The sequence below is a fragment of the Lissotriton vulgaris genome, chromosome 3_2 (genome assembly GCF_964263255.1).
Source record: "Lissotriton vulgaris chromosome 3_2, aLisVul1.2, whole genome shotgun sequence".
Classification (NCBI taxonomy): domain Eukaryota; kingdom Metazoa; phylum Chordata; class Amphibia; order Caudata; family Salamandridae; genus Lissotriton; species Lissotriton vulgaris.
Window position 1 is genome coordinate 36,098,420 of NC_141690.1, and position 16,048 is coordinate 36,114,467.

The window sequence follows — 16,048 nt, forward strand, 5'->3', positions numbered from 1 at the left end:
TTTGAAAAAAGAAGCAACAATGGTCAGTAGCTGTCTTTTGTGCGAATAGTCCCAAGGCAGCACAACGTGCTGAGTTCTGGACGGCACCCAGGTGATGTCACCTGGGTGCCGCACTGGTTTTGGTATCCTACAATGCTGCTCCGAAAAACGGCATGGGGTGTCCCGGGGGGTGCGGGGGGAGGCCTCGTCAGTAGTGGTCTGTTGTGCGAATAGTCCCAAGGCAGCAGAACGCGCTGAGATGTGGATGGCACCCAGGTGATGTCCATTAAGTTGCCGCACTGGTTTTGGTATCCTACAATGCTGCTCCGAAAAACGGCATGGGGTGTCCCGGGGGGTGCGGGGGGAGGCCTCGTCAGTAGTGGTCTGTTGTGCGAATAGTCCCAAGGCAGCAGAACGCGCTGAGATGTGGATGGCACCCAGGTGATGTCCATTAAGTTGCCGCACTGGTTTTGGTATCCTACAATGCTGCTCCGAAAAACGGCGTGGGGCACCCCGGGGGGGGGGGGAGGCGGTGTGAATGGGCCTCCCCAGTTGGAGGCTCGTCTGCTGTAGTGGGGCACCCCTTTACCGTTTCAGTTGCCATTCCGCCCGCTTTTGGTACACTGTGCCAAAATCCGCCATTCAGCTGAGTTGCGCCCACTCTTGCGATTCAGCGATAGGCGGCTGCTGCAGGACTCTCAAAATGGCGGCAGGCTCTTTCCTTTTTGGGCCTGGTCCACTAAAATGGCCCTGGGACACCTTGGAACTCGGACGCTTGTCTGCTCGGTCTTGGACCCCATTCTCGAAAGCGTCCCATGAGCCTTGAAGATTCTACAAAAGTCTTGGGGGCCCCCGACTCCTGCAGGCTTCTGGTGGGGAGCGGCTGCCATGATTGCTCGCGGAATGACCACGAAGGAGCCACGAGATGGTGGTGCTTTCATGCTGACGCCAGCTTCAGTTTGAAACATCCAGAAACAAGGTGGGGCTTTCATCGTTTGGGAAAAAAAAATGTTCTAATCCAATGAAAAGTGTTATTTTCAGTTCATATGATCAAGCCTTCCATCATTAGGAAACCAAAAGTAAAATGAACCAATGAAAAGTTTTATAAACAAGTCACATGACCTGTTATGCGGCATAGGGCTATAAAAAGCGTAGAAAATCCGTTGGCACGTGAGGCGGCGTCAGTAGCGGACCGATGTGCGAATAGGCCGAAGGCAGCACAACGCGCCAAGATCCGGATGGCACAGAGGTGGTGTCCAGCAAGTTGCCGCACTGGTGTGGCCATCCTACAATGCTGCGCCGAAAGTCGGCGTGGGGCGCCCCGTTGGCCTGTGAGGTCGCGTCAGTCAGTGGGGGCTGTTAGAGGATCTGACTGCATTGCGAAGCAATGTGATGCTGTGCGTCGCCCCCAAGATGGAGGCTCCTCAGCTGCAGTGGGACGCCCCTTGGAGTTTCACTCGCTATCCAGCTGAGTTGCGTCCGCACTTGCGGCTATAGTAGGCCGAAGGCAGCACAACGCGCCGAGATCTGGATGGCACCGAGGTGGTGTCCAGCAAGTTGCCGCACTGGTGTGGCCTTCCTACAATGCTGCGCCGAAAGTTGGAGTGGGGTGCCCCGTTGGCCTGTGAGGTGGTGTCAGTAGCGGACCGATGTGTGAATAGGCCGGAACCAGCACAAGGCGCCAAGATCCGGATGGCACCGAGGTGGTGTTATAGTTGAGAGTTCTGAGCAGCGCTTGTTACACTGTCTGAAGCTTATTTGCACCTGCTGCAGCTTCACTATTGCCCTGGTGTGGCCAAAGATCGCCCATGACATAGGCGGCCGGCTCCCGGGGTCCGGCGGAACTTTTTTCCTTTTCGTTTCTGCATCTTGTACCACAATCCGTTTGACCTGAAGACACGACCAGGTCCCTGAATGTGTGCAGGGCGACGCTATTGATTGAATCAAAATGGCGGCTTCACACAAAGCTGACTCAAGCGTTGCTGCTGATGCTATTCAGTTTGTACATTCTTCTGTATTTTTCCATCCAAAATGGCGCCGGTATAAATGGGACTCGTAACTCCTTGTTGTGTAATGGTTGCACAACCTTGATATCACGAGATACGTATGCAGTTTTGAAGCACATGGCGGGCGGGGACGAGAATTGATTGAATATTTCGACATCCCTATTGATATTAAGTTCTGATGTGTTATTGATTACTGTACTATTGAAAGTTCGAATTAACGTCACCCATGGTACTTGCCCGCAAATGTATATCTAGATAATTTTATTGTAAGTGGCCCTGTCGTATTTTAATTATAAAATGTACGTCCACCGATTCCGCAACTGTTAGACACCTTAGTTCTTGCAACCTAATGGCCCACTCGTTACGTTCCTCTACAGTGTAAATGTCTCCTCATCATATACGATTCCAGTTTGCTCCGTGGCCAGCCCACGTGGTTATAGGCCCGTATTTGTATACTGATATTTTCACAATAAAGGTTTTTAAAACAAAACATGGTAGTAGTATTTACATTGGTAAAGTTTTTAATTTTAGTAACTGTTTTCGAATCAGTAAAAGGCAAGTGAAATAAAGCAGTCTAATTACTTGACGGATAAAAGGTGTAATACGCAGGAACGCAGTAAAGATAAATGGTCAAGGGCTGTTGTGTTTTCTACTCCTGCAACATAAAGTGATCAATAAGAATCTGATATTCAGGCGTATCGGCGACTAAGACAGCAGTCAGAGCCTCTTTTGCTCAACGTCTCCGTCATGGGACGAAGAAACGCCCTTTTTCTCGAAAAAGGAATATATTTTACTTGCAGGACAGTTGTAAATTTTCCGGGAAAGTACATTAGCCTGGAACATTATAACATATATGTTTAAGAAAAAATAATGTTCGAAAGCAATAAAAAGCGTAATTTTTAGGTCATATGACTAAGCCTTTCATCATTAGAATAACAAAAGTAAAATGAACCACTGAAAAGTTTTATTAACAAGTCACATGACATGTTTTGCTTACGTTACGCGCTGCGCGCCGCGCCCCGGATCGCTTCCGGGAAGCTGCGCTTCGCGCACCGGAGCACTTCCGGGTGCGCTAACGCGGCGTGTCATATAACGCATTACGCGACAACGTAGGTCCAGAATATAGTCAAAATGTCACCACCAACCAGCGGTCGGAACACAACCCCTTTCAGCAGTCTAAAAAGTTCTGTTAAATGACAACAGAAGGGACAGGCAACAAGAACCTTCAGTCAAAGAGGGGAGGGCAAGTTCTTCTCTACCGGGTCACGTTGGGGCGCTACCGGAACTGATGGAATTGGTAGTCTACAGTGTTTCTGGATGTTTCAGACTGAAGCTGGCGTCAGCATGAGAGCACCACCATCTCGTAGCTCAGTCATGGCCATTCCACGAGCAATCATGGCAGCCGCTCCCCACCAGAAGCCTGCGGGAGTCGGGGGCCCCCAAGACTTTTGTAGAATCTTCAAGGCTGAGGGGACGCTTTCGAGAATGGGGCCCAAGACCTAGCAGACTAGCGTCCGAGTTCCAAGGTGTCCCAGGGCCATTTTAGTGGACCACGCCCAAATCTGAAGAGCCGGCCGCCATTTTGAGAGTCCTGTGGCAGCCACCTATCGCTGCATCGGAAGAGCGGGAGCAACTCTACTACATGGTGAGCGAGACGCTGTAGTCGCAAGAGCGGGCGGTAAACGGCTGAATGGCGGAAGAGGCACAGTGTAGCAAAAGCGGGCGGAATGGCAACTGAAACGGTAAAGGGGCGCCTCACTACAGCGTGTCTTCAGGTCAAACGGATTGTGGGACAAGGTCCAGAATGGAAGAGTCATCAAAAGGCAAAAAGTTCCGCCGGACTCCGGGAGCCGGCCGCCTATGTCGGGGGCGATCTTAGGCCACACCAGGGCAACACGACTTGGGGAGAGGGCAGGAGCCAAGCGCCCCCTCCCAGTCCGCGCCACCACACCGTATGTTGAAAATCTGAAGCCATCGTTCTACAAACTCTCAACCAGCCTTGGATGGAAAAATGTTGAAGAATGTACAAACTGAAAACCAGTTTTTGTCTGCATAGCATCAGCAGCAATGCTTGCTATCAGAGTGCATGAGTTTCATGCTCGATCGATTGAGCTAGCCGGAACAGGCAACAAAAAGTATAAAATAGTTATGTAAATAGTTATTTAATAAAATGTTTTACCCTGTTACTTTGCTGGTGTGTTGTATATATTTATAATATTTGCATAGAGTTTATCGTTATTTTGGGCGGGGTGGGTGGCAGGGCCGAGCTGTCTTGCAGCCATCATGGTGTGGAGCTCAGTTCATCTCACTAGTTTCGTATTTCTCATGAAGGGTTGTTCCTAATGTTTCTATTTTAGCGAGGTCAAAAAGACATCCCATTAGTGGCCTACTGATTTTGCTCGATTACTTTTGTTTTTTTACACGATTTTTCACTATCTGCAAAGATTAAACAGAGTATTGCGACTCTGTGCTTGTTTGTAAATAGAGAATGAACCAAAGAGAATCAATTCTGAAACAGTAAATGCTTGGATAACAATCAATCAAATGGAGAGACAAGCAGGCACGACGGATTACAACGGGGGCAAAGGCCTGCGTTAACTACCCTTCACTATCTGCAAAGAGAGAGTACTACTAAGAGAAAAGAAGGGGGGGCAGCGTTCAAAGCACATCAGCGTGCATAAACACGAAAATGTTTTTACCTATCACGTACTTGACATTTGACAGCTTTTGATATTTGCTATTAAAAAACCATTGAAATTCACTGAAAAAACCATAGGTTTTAGGCCATATATAGTTAGGGATTAGCATTTACAAAACCTTAATTTACTCGCACAAAACCATTGAAATTCGCATATATAGTTAGATGCAATAACTATATATCGCGCACCCGCAATCCACTGCTGATGATGTCACATATTACATCATTCATGACATGGTCAGTGACATCACTGATGACATCTCAAATGACATCACTGATGACATCACTGATGACATCTCAAATGACATCACTGATGAAATCACTGATAACATCTCATTTGACATTACTGATCACATCACTGATGAGATCATTCATATGATAATACGATGAACCTCTTCAGACTCTAATATAACCTTAGATACAATCAGTGTAAACAGACACTCACAGACTGTCACTCATCCATGGAGTTACTCACACACCTAGTCAGTCATGCAAAGAATCAATCACACCTCCATTTCCTCAACTATACAGTTATACACACCTTACTTAATCAAACATATACTAACACATATTTACTCTTTATACAATTACTGATACAAGTTCACAATGATCCATACAGCCACTCACACATTCACTGGCTCTTATGCACAGTTATTTATATATATATCAACTCTTACATGTACTGTGTTTTACATATGTACTTACTTTGATATGTAGCACTGAGAAATCCAATCACTCACCAATACACTCATTCAGACAGTCAACCGCCCATACAGCTGTTTCCACATGCACTTTTGAACCCATACATCTAGTGAATCAACTGCTCACACATCTATGCACAGAGTCACACACCTCCCAGCCACCCCCACACACACTCACTCTTCCATACAAATATTTGGGCAACCAATCAATAACCCATATAGTTACTCATATAGCTACTGATCACACATGCAGCAGTTTACAGAACTGCAGAAATATTGATGCACAAATTAAGACAGTTTAGTCACTAACCCATGCACTCAGTGAGACACATTTAATCATTCCCTCATACAATCAGTCATGCACCTACTAAATCCTTCATCCAGACACTTATACATCCACTCATTCTTCAATATGTAAGACATATTTTAACTTTACAGAAACATACAGTCACTGGATGATGTCATCAGTGATGTCACTGACCATGTCATGAATGATGTAATATGTGACATCATCAGCAGTGGATTGCGGGTGCGCGATATATAGTTATCGCATCTAACTATATATGAGAATTTCAATGGTTTTGTGCGAGTAAATTAAGGTTTTGTAAATGCTAATACCTAACTATATATGGCCTAAAACCTATAGTTTTTTCAGTGAATATATATATATATATATATATATATATATATATATATATATATATATATATATATATATATATATATATATATATATATATATATATATACACTGAAAAAAACATAGGTTTCACACCAGTTATAGTTAGGGATTAGCATTTAAAAAACCTATTAAATTCACTGAATAAAACATAGGTTTCACACCAGTTTTAGTTAGCTGGAAAATTTACTGACATAAAACCATTGAAATTCCACGTTATAGTTAGTTGGACTCACTATATCTTGCGCATCTGCAATGCACTGCTGATGACGTCACATATTACATCACTCATGACATGGTCAGTGACATCACTCATGACACCATTTACACCTGCTTTGCCATATTTATGTCCTGCTTTTTACATATCATGCTCCTTGCCCTAAGAGTCTTGTGGGCATACCTTGTGGATGACTGTTATGACCGGATTCTCAGACCAGATAGGATCAGCTCACCAGAGCACCACCAACCCGGCCAAAACGTAACCACCTTCCTCCTCAGGACCCATCTATCCAGGCACCCGGGTACCTACCTGAGGATGGGGAACTTGCAATATACAAGCTCATATTATCGGAAACACCACTAAATCTATAGGGATTACTAGGAATACTCAGTGATTACTAAGGACGTCCATGCCCTACACCACACTCATACCTCATAGTCTTGCGACCACATGGGCCCAGACTAAGCTACCCTAGGGCAGTTCTGATTAGTTACCATTACACACTGACCACAATCAGCGCTCGCCCAAGCCACAATCCTGTGGGTATAAGCACCAGTGTCCCCCTGGTGTTCTCTTACTTACACCTTAAGCCACAATCTTGTGGGTATAGGCACCAGTATCCCCCCTGGTGTTCTCTTACTTACACCCCAAACCACAATCTTGTGGGTATAGGCACCAGTGTCCCCCCTGGTGTTCTCATTAACGCTGCTTACCAACAACGATCACTTTCCTATGAATACCTTCAGCTCTCTCTGTTGGGAAGTTTCTCTCACTATTCACTAGGGGATCACTACTATTATGGAATGGCCGAATTACACGGTGTACAACTTATCCTCTAGTTCAAGGGCTCCTCTCTCCCTAATTATTCAGTTGTCACTTACCTGATTGGGGGTCGCTTCCGTTCGTGCACTGACACCTGACTAGAAGAACAGGTTACCTTGTCATATAAGAACAAGAGGCACACACTGTATGCAAAAGTTATTCCCTGATTTAAGCGCTACTACTTCCTTTTGATCCATCAGTTACTATACAGCAAATGGTTAGAAGAAAGGTTAGCTCTATCATAAGAACAACACATGCACACTGGTTCACTAAGAACTGGGGTATCTTTATTACAATATAACACTATACTATAACACATAGCCTGAAAAGTACAATGGGAATAGACACATACACAGATCTGCGGGGTCTCTGTAAAGCTTTATTACTATACCACATCCACATATAACTAACAGGGACTGTAAATAGACTGCACACCGCTGAAAGGAAAAGGATTAGCAATACAGTAGGGGAATTTAGCCTAGGAAATAAAAGACAAGATTAAGGTGTAAGTGTAAAGCAAACTAGTTTAGAATACCTCACCCTAATAGGAGGAATGTTTCTCTCTCTCTCTGGTGGAATCAGGGCTCTCTCTCTCCCTCCGTCACCACAGCTTCACTCCTCTGGCTCAACTGCTCCAGCTGGCAGCTTCAACTCCTCCATCTGACTGGTAACTGCTTTAATGCATCCTGATAAACTGGCAGCTCCAGCTGACAGTTCCAACTTCGTTCTTCTGACTGCTCTCTCCAGCTTCAGCAATTATCTGCCTTCTCACTCCATTACAGAAAACCAATTGAACTGAACTGTTCTCTTCAACTCCAAAAACCATCTTACTTCTCTCTCTCCAAGAACCGACTGACTGACTGACTCTTCTGCACTTCACTAATATGGAATGCTCTCCCCTCATGGAAATTTCCAACAGAGGGCTGCCTCCCACCGAATTCCTGTGCCAGCTCCAGGGCTCTCCGCGCAAACGCAGTGGCCATCTGCATGTTACGTCTGGGCCCAAGAGACAAACACATTCTTTCGATAAGAACCAGTCTCGGCTGGTTTTCCCCTAGCGAACAACACCTTATAACTAAAACATCACCTTTACCCTGCAAGCATCTCAGTCTGCAGGGACAGAAAGCAAAATGGAGTCTCTCTAGTTCTGGGCCTTGTAGGCCTGAGAAGGATGAAATAACACTTAACTCTGTCAGAGTACATACACAAACCATACCAATATGTAATATAAAGTCAGGACTACAGGATCCACTCTCTACTATAGGTAGGATGATGAAAGGACACATAATCATGTCAAAGCCAATAGGCAATAGATGGATTAAAGTCAAGAATAAGGGATCTATCATCATATTAAGCAGCTATCCTGTAGTTTATGCTTCTAGGTCTGGAAAAAGGCATTAAAAGGACCAACACAAGGCAAGAATAGAGATTCAAGATGGTAGCAAGCTTAAAGTCACCATCACTCAAAAATAGAGCCAAAAACCATGTCAGCACAATGACTTAATAAGGAAGATTTAGGCCTGTTATAATCTTTACTTTGCCAGGTCGAAATGGCAATTTAAAACTGCACTACATGCTTGAGTGGCAGGCCCTGAGGCATGTTATAGAGTGAGCTTTTAGTGGGTGATACGAAAAGGGCGGCAGCCCAATAGCAGTATTAATTTTACAGTCAATTGATAGAGCGATTGCCATATACTAGGGAAATAGAAGTAAAATGAATATACTGATCAGTGTATACCAATGTAATCGTGTTCAGAAGGGAAGGTACAATATCTTTCTCACTGGTTAGTCATAGTAAGGTGTGCAGAATTCTATTACCAACAAAAGAAGGTTCAGCACAAATAGGGCAGTGAAGGCAAATATCTGGGGGAATGCCATGCAAAAGATTGTCATTGCCAACAAGTGCTTTTCAAATTTCTTGAATGCAAGTAATTGGGTTTAAATATCAAGGAGGGAACAAGGGTATTCCACAGTATTCTGCCTTGTACTCCTCTGAAATGTAATTCATATTGCATCTTTTTAAACGTTTGAAATTGATCCATTCCTGGCATCATCTTGAAGCCAATGAAGACATTTTAGGTTTGAGGGTCATACTATTTGCAGATGATGAGGTACATTCTGGCTGTCTGGTCTAGTAGCCTTTTAATCTTTGTACGAAGGTCTTAGAAGATCAGTGTAGACGATGTTACAAAAGTACAGGTGGAAGCTGAAAGGTGGATTAGTCAGATCTACTGAGGTAATTGAGAGATCAGGGGGCTCAGCATGAAACTAACTTGTGAAGGCAAACTACGTCAGAATGTATTCCCAGTTCCTAGTTCATTGGGTGGTTCAACAGCAGACGAGCGGAGCGGGAGCGCTGACTTCGCGCCGAAGACGCGCACAAGTCAAGCTCGTCTGCGCCCGTACGCGGCCGACCGAGGCCCGGGGCCATGCATGCTACCTGTCGCATTATTTACTCATCTCAAGATCTTCGTTCCTTTCAATGTTGTGCCCCCCTTGCTCCTCACATAGTTGCTATTGCACAGAAATGTGGCATACTGTCCTCCCTTCCTTCTAACACCCCACGGGCTCCTCTCCCCATCTCCCCTTCCCACTGTTACGCCGCCCCCACACCCACCAGTACCAATTCTCTTGGTGCTCGCTCCATTACGATAGTTTATCTTAACACCCGCTCACTCCCAAAACATCAACTCGAAGTATTTCAACTTCTGGACAGTGGCAACATTGACATCTTGCTCCTCGCAGAAACCTGGCTCCAGGCGGATTCCTTCCCGGACATCATGGCCGCTATACGTACGGGATTTTATATCCTCCAATCTAACAGGTCCTCTGGTACACCAGGTGGGGGAGTTGCTGCCATCATCCGTTCTGACTTACAATTCACCTCCCTAATAACCACTCCTATTTTAAACTCTTATATACTCATGCTGAAACTCACGTCTCCCACACACTCTTTCATCTGTGTCTTAGTTTACCGCCCCCCTGTTAATATGCCTTCCTCCTCAACCCTGTTTGGTGATCTCATCTCTCAGACAGCCATCAACTCCGCCAGGGTCCTGATCATCGGTGACTTCAATTACTGGCCACTAGATCCCCATGAATCTACCCCCTCACTTGAATTTACCGACCTACTACTTGGTCTTAATTTTTTGCAACATATCTCCGTCGCAACTCATAACAGGGGCCATATCCTTGACCAGGTATGGACAACCAATCTGGATATCTCCCCTCCCCTGGTCGACCCCTGCACCTGGTCTGATCACTTCTTTATTTCTTTCTCTCTGAAAATCTCAGTACCTACTCGTCCCCCTTCAGCATCCAATTTCTCGGCACGCAATTGGAAGCATGGCGACATTTCCCTTTTTCATTCGACCCTCGCCACCACACTCTCCTTTGATCATTCTGACTTGAATTCTCAAACTGCCACACTTGACCAATGGCTGTCCCAAGCCAGCGACGTGGTCGCCCCTGTCAAAACTATTAAATCTAAACGTCCCCACGACGCTCAGCGTTGGTTTTTACTGATCAACTGAAAGCTGACAAATTACTTCTTAGACAGGCTGAGCGTCGCTGGAGGCGAAACTATTATCCCCTATTAAAGTTCATTTACACTGACTTATTAAAATCCTACAAAAAATCTATCATTTTGGCCAAATCCTGCCACTACTCCCAGAAAATTATCAGCGCCGCATCAAAATCAAAAGAAATCTCCATCGTGGCTGAACTTTCCCTCCCTGATCGTGTTACGCCTCAGCCTCAACCCTCACAGGTTCTGTGCGACTCTTTAAACTCTTTTTTTATTGACAAAATCTCCATGATTAAAAACAATATCCCCTCCACTACCACGTCTCAGGTCAGTGTCCTCCCTTCTCCGAATCCTCGCTCCCTGCATGAATTTCCCCCTATTTCTCTGGACATTTTTCTCTCGTTATTACAGGCTGTCGGCTCTGGTTCTCCCCACGACTGCTGCCCTCCCCAAATCCTAAGAGACGCCTTTATGGCTTGTCCTGGTCCTCCTCTTGATCTGCTAAATCGTTCACTCTCCCCAGGCTCTGTCCCCGATGCTTTCAAAAAAGCAGTGGTTGTACCTATTTTAAAAAAAAACGGTTCTGACCCTGCTGTCTTAGGTAACTACCGACCTATCTCCCTTCTCCCTTATTTGGGGAAGGTCCTGGAGACCTATGTCACCCATTGCCTGAGTGCCTTCATCGAGGAAACTGATTTCCTTGACGACCAACAGGCAGGTTTCAGACCGGCCCACTCCATGGAGGCAGTGGTGGTAGCGGTCATGGATGCGCTGAGACAGGGGGCTGATAAGAACTTGGCCCAGGCCCTGGTGCTATTAGATCTCTCGGCCGCTTTTGACACGATCGATCATGACATCTTGATCGACCGTGTCAGAAATGCGGGCATCACTGGCCCGGCCCTGTCTTGGATTGTGTCCTTCCTCCAACGCCGCTCCCAATCGGTGCAACTGTCTACCTTCTCCGCTCCCCAAATCTCACTTCCCTGTGGTGTTCCCCAGGGTTCTGCCTTGTCCCCTCTTTTGTTTAATCTTTATATGCAGCCCCTTCTTGCCTCTCTTCGACACTCCTCTGTTACCATCTTTAACTATGCAGATGATCTGCAACTCATCTTTCCCATTGACCCCTCCCCTCTCTCTTGCTCCAACTTTCAATCAATAATGCTCACCATCTACGAGTGGATGAACTTCAGTCAGCTGAAGCTCAACCCTAGCAAGACAGAGTTGGTTCTGATCGGTGGGCCTTCGCACCCTTGGACCCCTAACTTCTGGCCCCCAGCCCTTGGTCCCCCCCCCTGTCCTGTCAATTCCGTGAAGAGTTTAGGAGTCATTATCTCTAGTGACCTTTCGAAGCGGCCCCACATCAACGCTGTTACCTCGACCTGCTTCTTTCACCTTCGCAGAATCGGGAAGATCCGAAGGTTCTTATCTTCAGAGGCTCTCACCCTTGTCATCATGGCCCTGGTCACCTCACGTATTGACTATGCCAACTGTCTATACGCATACCATCTTCATCGGCTCCAACTGGTGCAAAACCAGGCAGCCAGACAAATTTTTCAACAGCCCAAACACCACCATGTCACGCCGATGTTGAAAAAATTACACTGGCTCCCGGTTGCGCACCGTTGCACCTTCAAAATGGGATGCACTGTCTTCAAATCTCTATCTGCCTCTGCCCCTGCCTTTATTTCTCTCTGTTTGCACCCCCACGTCCCCTCTCGACATCTTAGATCTTCTGCTCACAACCTCTTGATCACTCCCAGGTTCAAACGTAAGAAACACAGTGGTGCTTGTTTTTCCTTCCTTGCCCCGTCTACCTGGAACTCTTTTCCCCTCTCAATTCGACTCACACCTGACTATCTTACTTTCCACAAACTCCTGAAAACCTACCTGTTCCATCTTGCTTACGACTAGCTGCTTCTACTCCCCTGTGTCCTCCTTCCACATGTCTTTGAGCGCCAAGAAACCAATTGGTGAATGTGCGCGGTACCAAATACCTTTAACATAACATAACATAACAAGTAGTTCCAAGACCTGAGGGCCGGTTGAACCATAGTGAGACAAGTTCACTGTTTCCCACAATGATGATGTAGTCATAGTTCCATTTATCCTGAGGAAGCATTCCTACATCGAATTGAAATCACGGTGCAAGCATGAAGTGATGCTGGTAGTGTTGGTTGTGTTGCTGTCTAGCTGGAAATTGATTTGTCTATCAGCTGTCTATATTTGGATACGTATTCAAAGGTACTCAAACATCAGTCAGAATGGAAGAAGGGGTATCTACCCATTGGTTAGGAGGTAGGAAATTCATGATTCTGAGGATCCAAAACGATACAGGAGATGGTTGCTATTTATTTATTATCTTAGGAGAGAGAACTCTTGAGTCTGTGGATTTGGCAAAGGCACTCTTTTTGCCTCTGGACATTTTCAGAATGCTTAAGTATTTTCATAGACGTTTGAAATTGATCCATTTCTGCCATCATCTTGAAGCCAATGAAGACATTTTAGGTTTGAGGGTCATACTATTTGCAGATGATGAGGTACATTCTGGCTGTCTGGTCTAGTAGCCTTTCAATCTTTGTACGAAGGTCTTAGAAGATCAGTGTAGATGATGTTACAAAAGTACAGGTGGAAGCTGAAAAGTGGATTAGTCAGATCTACTGAGGTAATTGAGAGATCAGGGGGCTCAGCATGAAACTAACTTGTGAAGGCAAACTACATCAGAATGTATTCCCAGTTCCTAGTTCATTGGGTGGTTCAACAGCGGACGAGCGCAGCAGGAGCGCTGACTTAGCGCCGAAGTCGCGCACAAGTCAAGCTCGTCTGCGCCCGTCCGCGGCCGACCGAGGCCCAGGGCCATGCATGCTACCTGTCGCATTATTTACTCATCTCAAGATCTTCATTCCTTTCAATGTTGTGCCCCCCTTGCTCCTCACATAGTTGCTATTGCACAGAAATGTGACATACTGTCCTCCCTTCCTTCTAACACCCCCCGGGCTCCTCTCCCCGTCTCCCCTTCCCACTGTTACGCCGCCCCCACATCCACCAGTACCAATTCTCTTGGTGCTCGCTCCATTTCGATAGTTTATCTTAACACCCGCTCACTCCCGAAACATCAACTCGAAGTATTTCAACTTCTGGACAGTGGCAACATTGACATCTTGCTCCTCGCAGAAACCTGGCTCCTGGCGGATTCCTTCCCGGACATCATGGCCGCTATACCTACGGGATTTTATATCCTCCAATCTAACAGGTCCTCTGGTACACCGGGTGGGGGAGTTGCTGCCATCATCCGTTCTGACTTACAATTCACCTCCCTAATAACCACTCCTATTTTAAACTCTTATATACTCACGCTGAAACTCATGTCTCCCACGCACTCTTTCATCTGTGTCTTAGTTTACCGCCCCCCTGTTAATATGCCTTCCTCCTCATCCCTGTTTGGTGATCTCATCTCTCAGACAGCCATCAACTCCGCCACGGTCCTGATCATCGCTGACTTCAATTACAGGCCACTAGATCCCCATGAATCTACCCCCTCACTTGAATTTACCGACCTACTACTTGGTCTTAATTTTTTGCAACATATCTCCGTCGCAACTCATAACAGGGGCCATATCCTTGACCAGGTATGGACAACCAATCTGGATACCTCCCGTCCCCTGGTCCACCCCTGCACCTCGTCTGATCACTTCTTTATTTCTTTCTCTCTGAAAATCTCAGTACCTACTCGTCCCCCTTCAGCATCCAATTTCTCGGCACGCAATTGGAAGCATGCCGACATTTCCCTTTTCCATTCGACCCTCGCCACCACACTCCCCTCTGATCACTCTGACTTGAATTCTCAAACTGCCACACTTGACCAATGGCTGTCCCAAGCCAGCGACGTGGTCGCCCCTGTCAAAACTATTAAATCTAAACGTCCCCACGACGCTCAGCGTTGGTTTACTGATCAACTGAAAGCTGACAAATTACTTCTTAGACAGGCTGAGCGTTGCTGGAGGCGAAACTATTATCCCCTATTAAAGTCCATTTACACTGACTTATTAAAATCCTACAAAATATCTATCATTTTGGCCAAATCCTGCCACTACTCCCAGAAAATTATCAGCGCTGCATCAAAATCAAAAGAAATCTTCTCCATCGTGGCTGAACTTTCCCTCCCTGATCGTGTTACGCCTCAGCCTCAACCCTCGCAGGTTCTGTGCGACTCTTTAAACTCTTTTTTTATTGACAAAATCTCCATGATTAAAAACAATATCCCCTCCACTACCACGTCCCAGGTCAGTGTACTCCCTTCTCCGAATCGTCGCTCCCTGCATGAATTTTCCCCTATTTCTCTGGACATTTTTCTCTCGTTATTACAGGCTGTTGGCTCTGGTTCTCCCCACGACTGCTGCCCTCCCCAAATCCTAAGAGACGCCTTTATGGCTTGTCCTGGTCCTCCTCTTGATCTGCTAAATCGTTCACTCTCCCCAGGCTCTGTCCCCGATGCTTTAAAAAAAGCAGTGGTTGTACCTATTTTAAAAAAACCCGGTTCTTACCCTGCTGTCTTAGGTAACTACCGACCTATCTCCCTTCTCCCCTATTTGGGGAAGGTCCTGGAGACCTATGTCACCCGTTGCCTGAGTGCCTTCATCGAGGAAACTGATTTCCTTGATGACCAACAGGCAGGTTTCAGACCGGCCCACTCCACGGAGGCAGTGGTGGTAGCGGTCATGGATGCGCTGAGACAGGGGGCTGATAAGAACTTGGCCCAGGCCCTGGTGCTATTAGATCTCTCGGCCGCTTTTGACATGATCGATCATGACATCTTGATCGACCGTGTCAGAAATGCGGGCATCACTGGCCCGGCCCTGTCTTGGATTGTGTCCTTCCTCCAACGCCGCTCCCAATCGGTGCAACTGTCCACCTTCTCCGCTCCCCAAATCTCACTTCCCTGTGGTGTTCCTCAGGGTTCTGCCTTGTCCCCTCTTTTGTTTAATCTTTATATGCAGCCCCTTCTTGCCTCTCTTCGACACTCCTCTGTTACCATCTTTAACTATGCAGATGATCTGCAACTCATCTTTCCCATTGACCCCTCCCCTCTCTCTTGCTCCAACTTTCAATCAATAATGCTCACCATCTACGAGTGGATGAACTTCAGTCAGCTGAAGCTCAACCCTAGCAAGACAGAGTTGGTTCTGATCGGTGGGCCTTCGCACCCTTGGACCCCTAATTTCTGGCCCCCAGCCCTTGGTCCCCCCCCCCTGTCCTGTCAATTCCGTGAAGAGTTTAGGAGTCATTATCTCTAGTGACCTTTCGATGCGGCCCCACATCAACGCTGTTACCTCGACCTGCTTCTTTCACCTTCGCAGAATCGGGAAGATCCGAAGGTTCTTATCTTCAGAGGCTCTCACCCTTGTCATCATGGCCCTGGT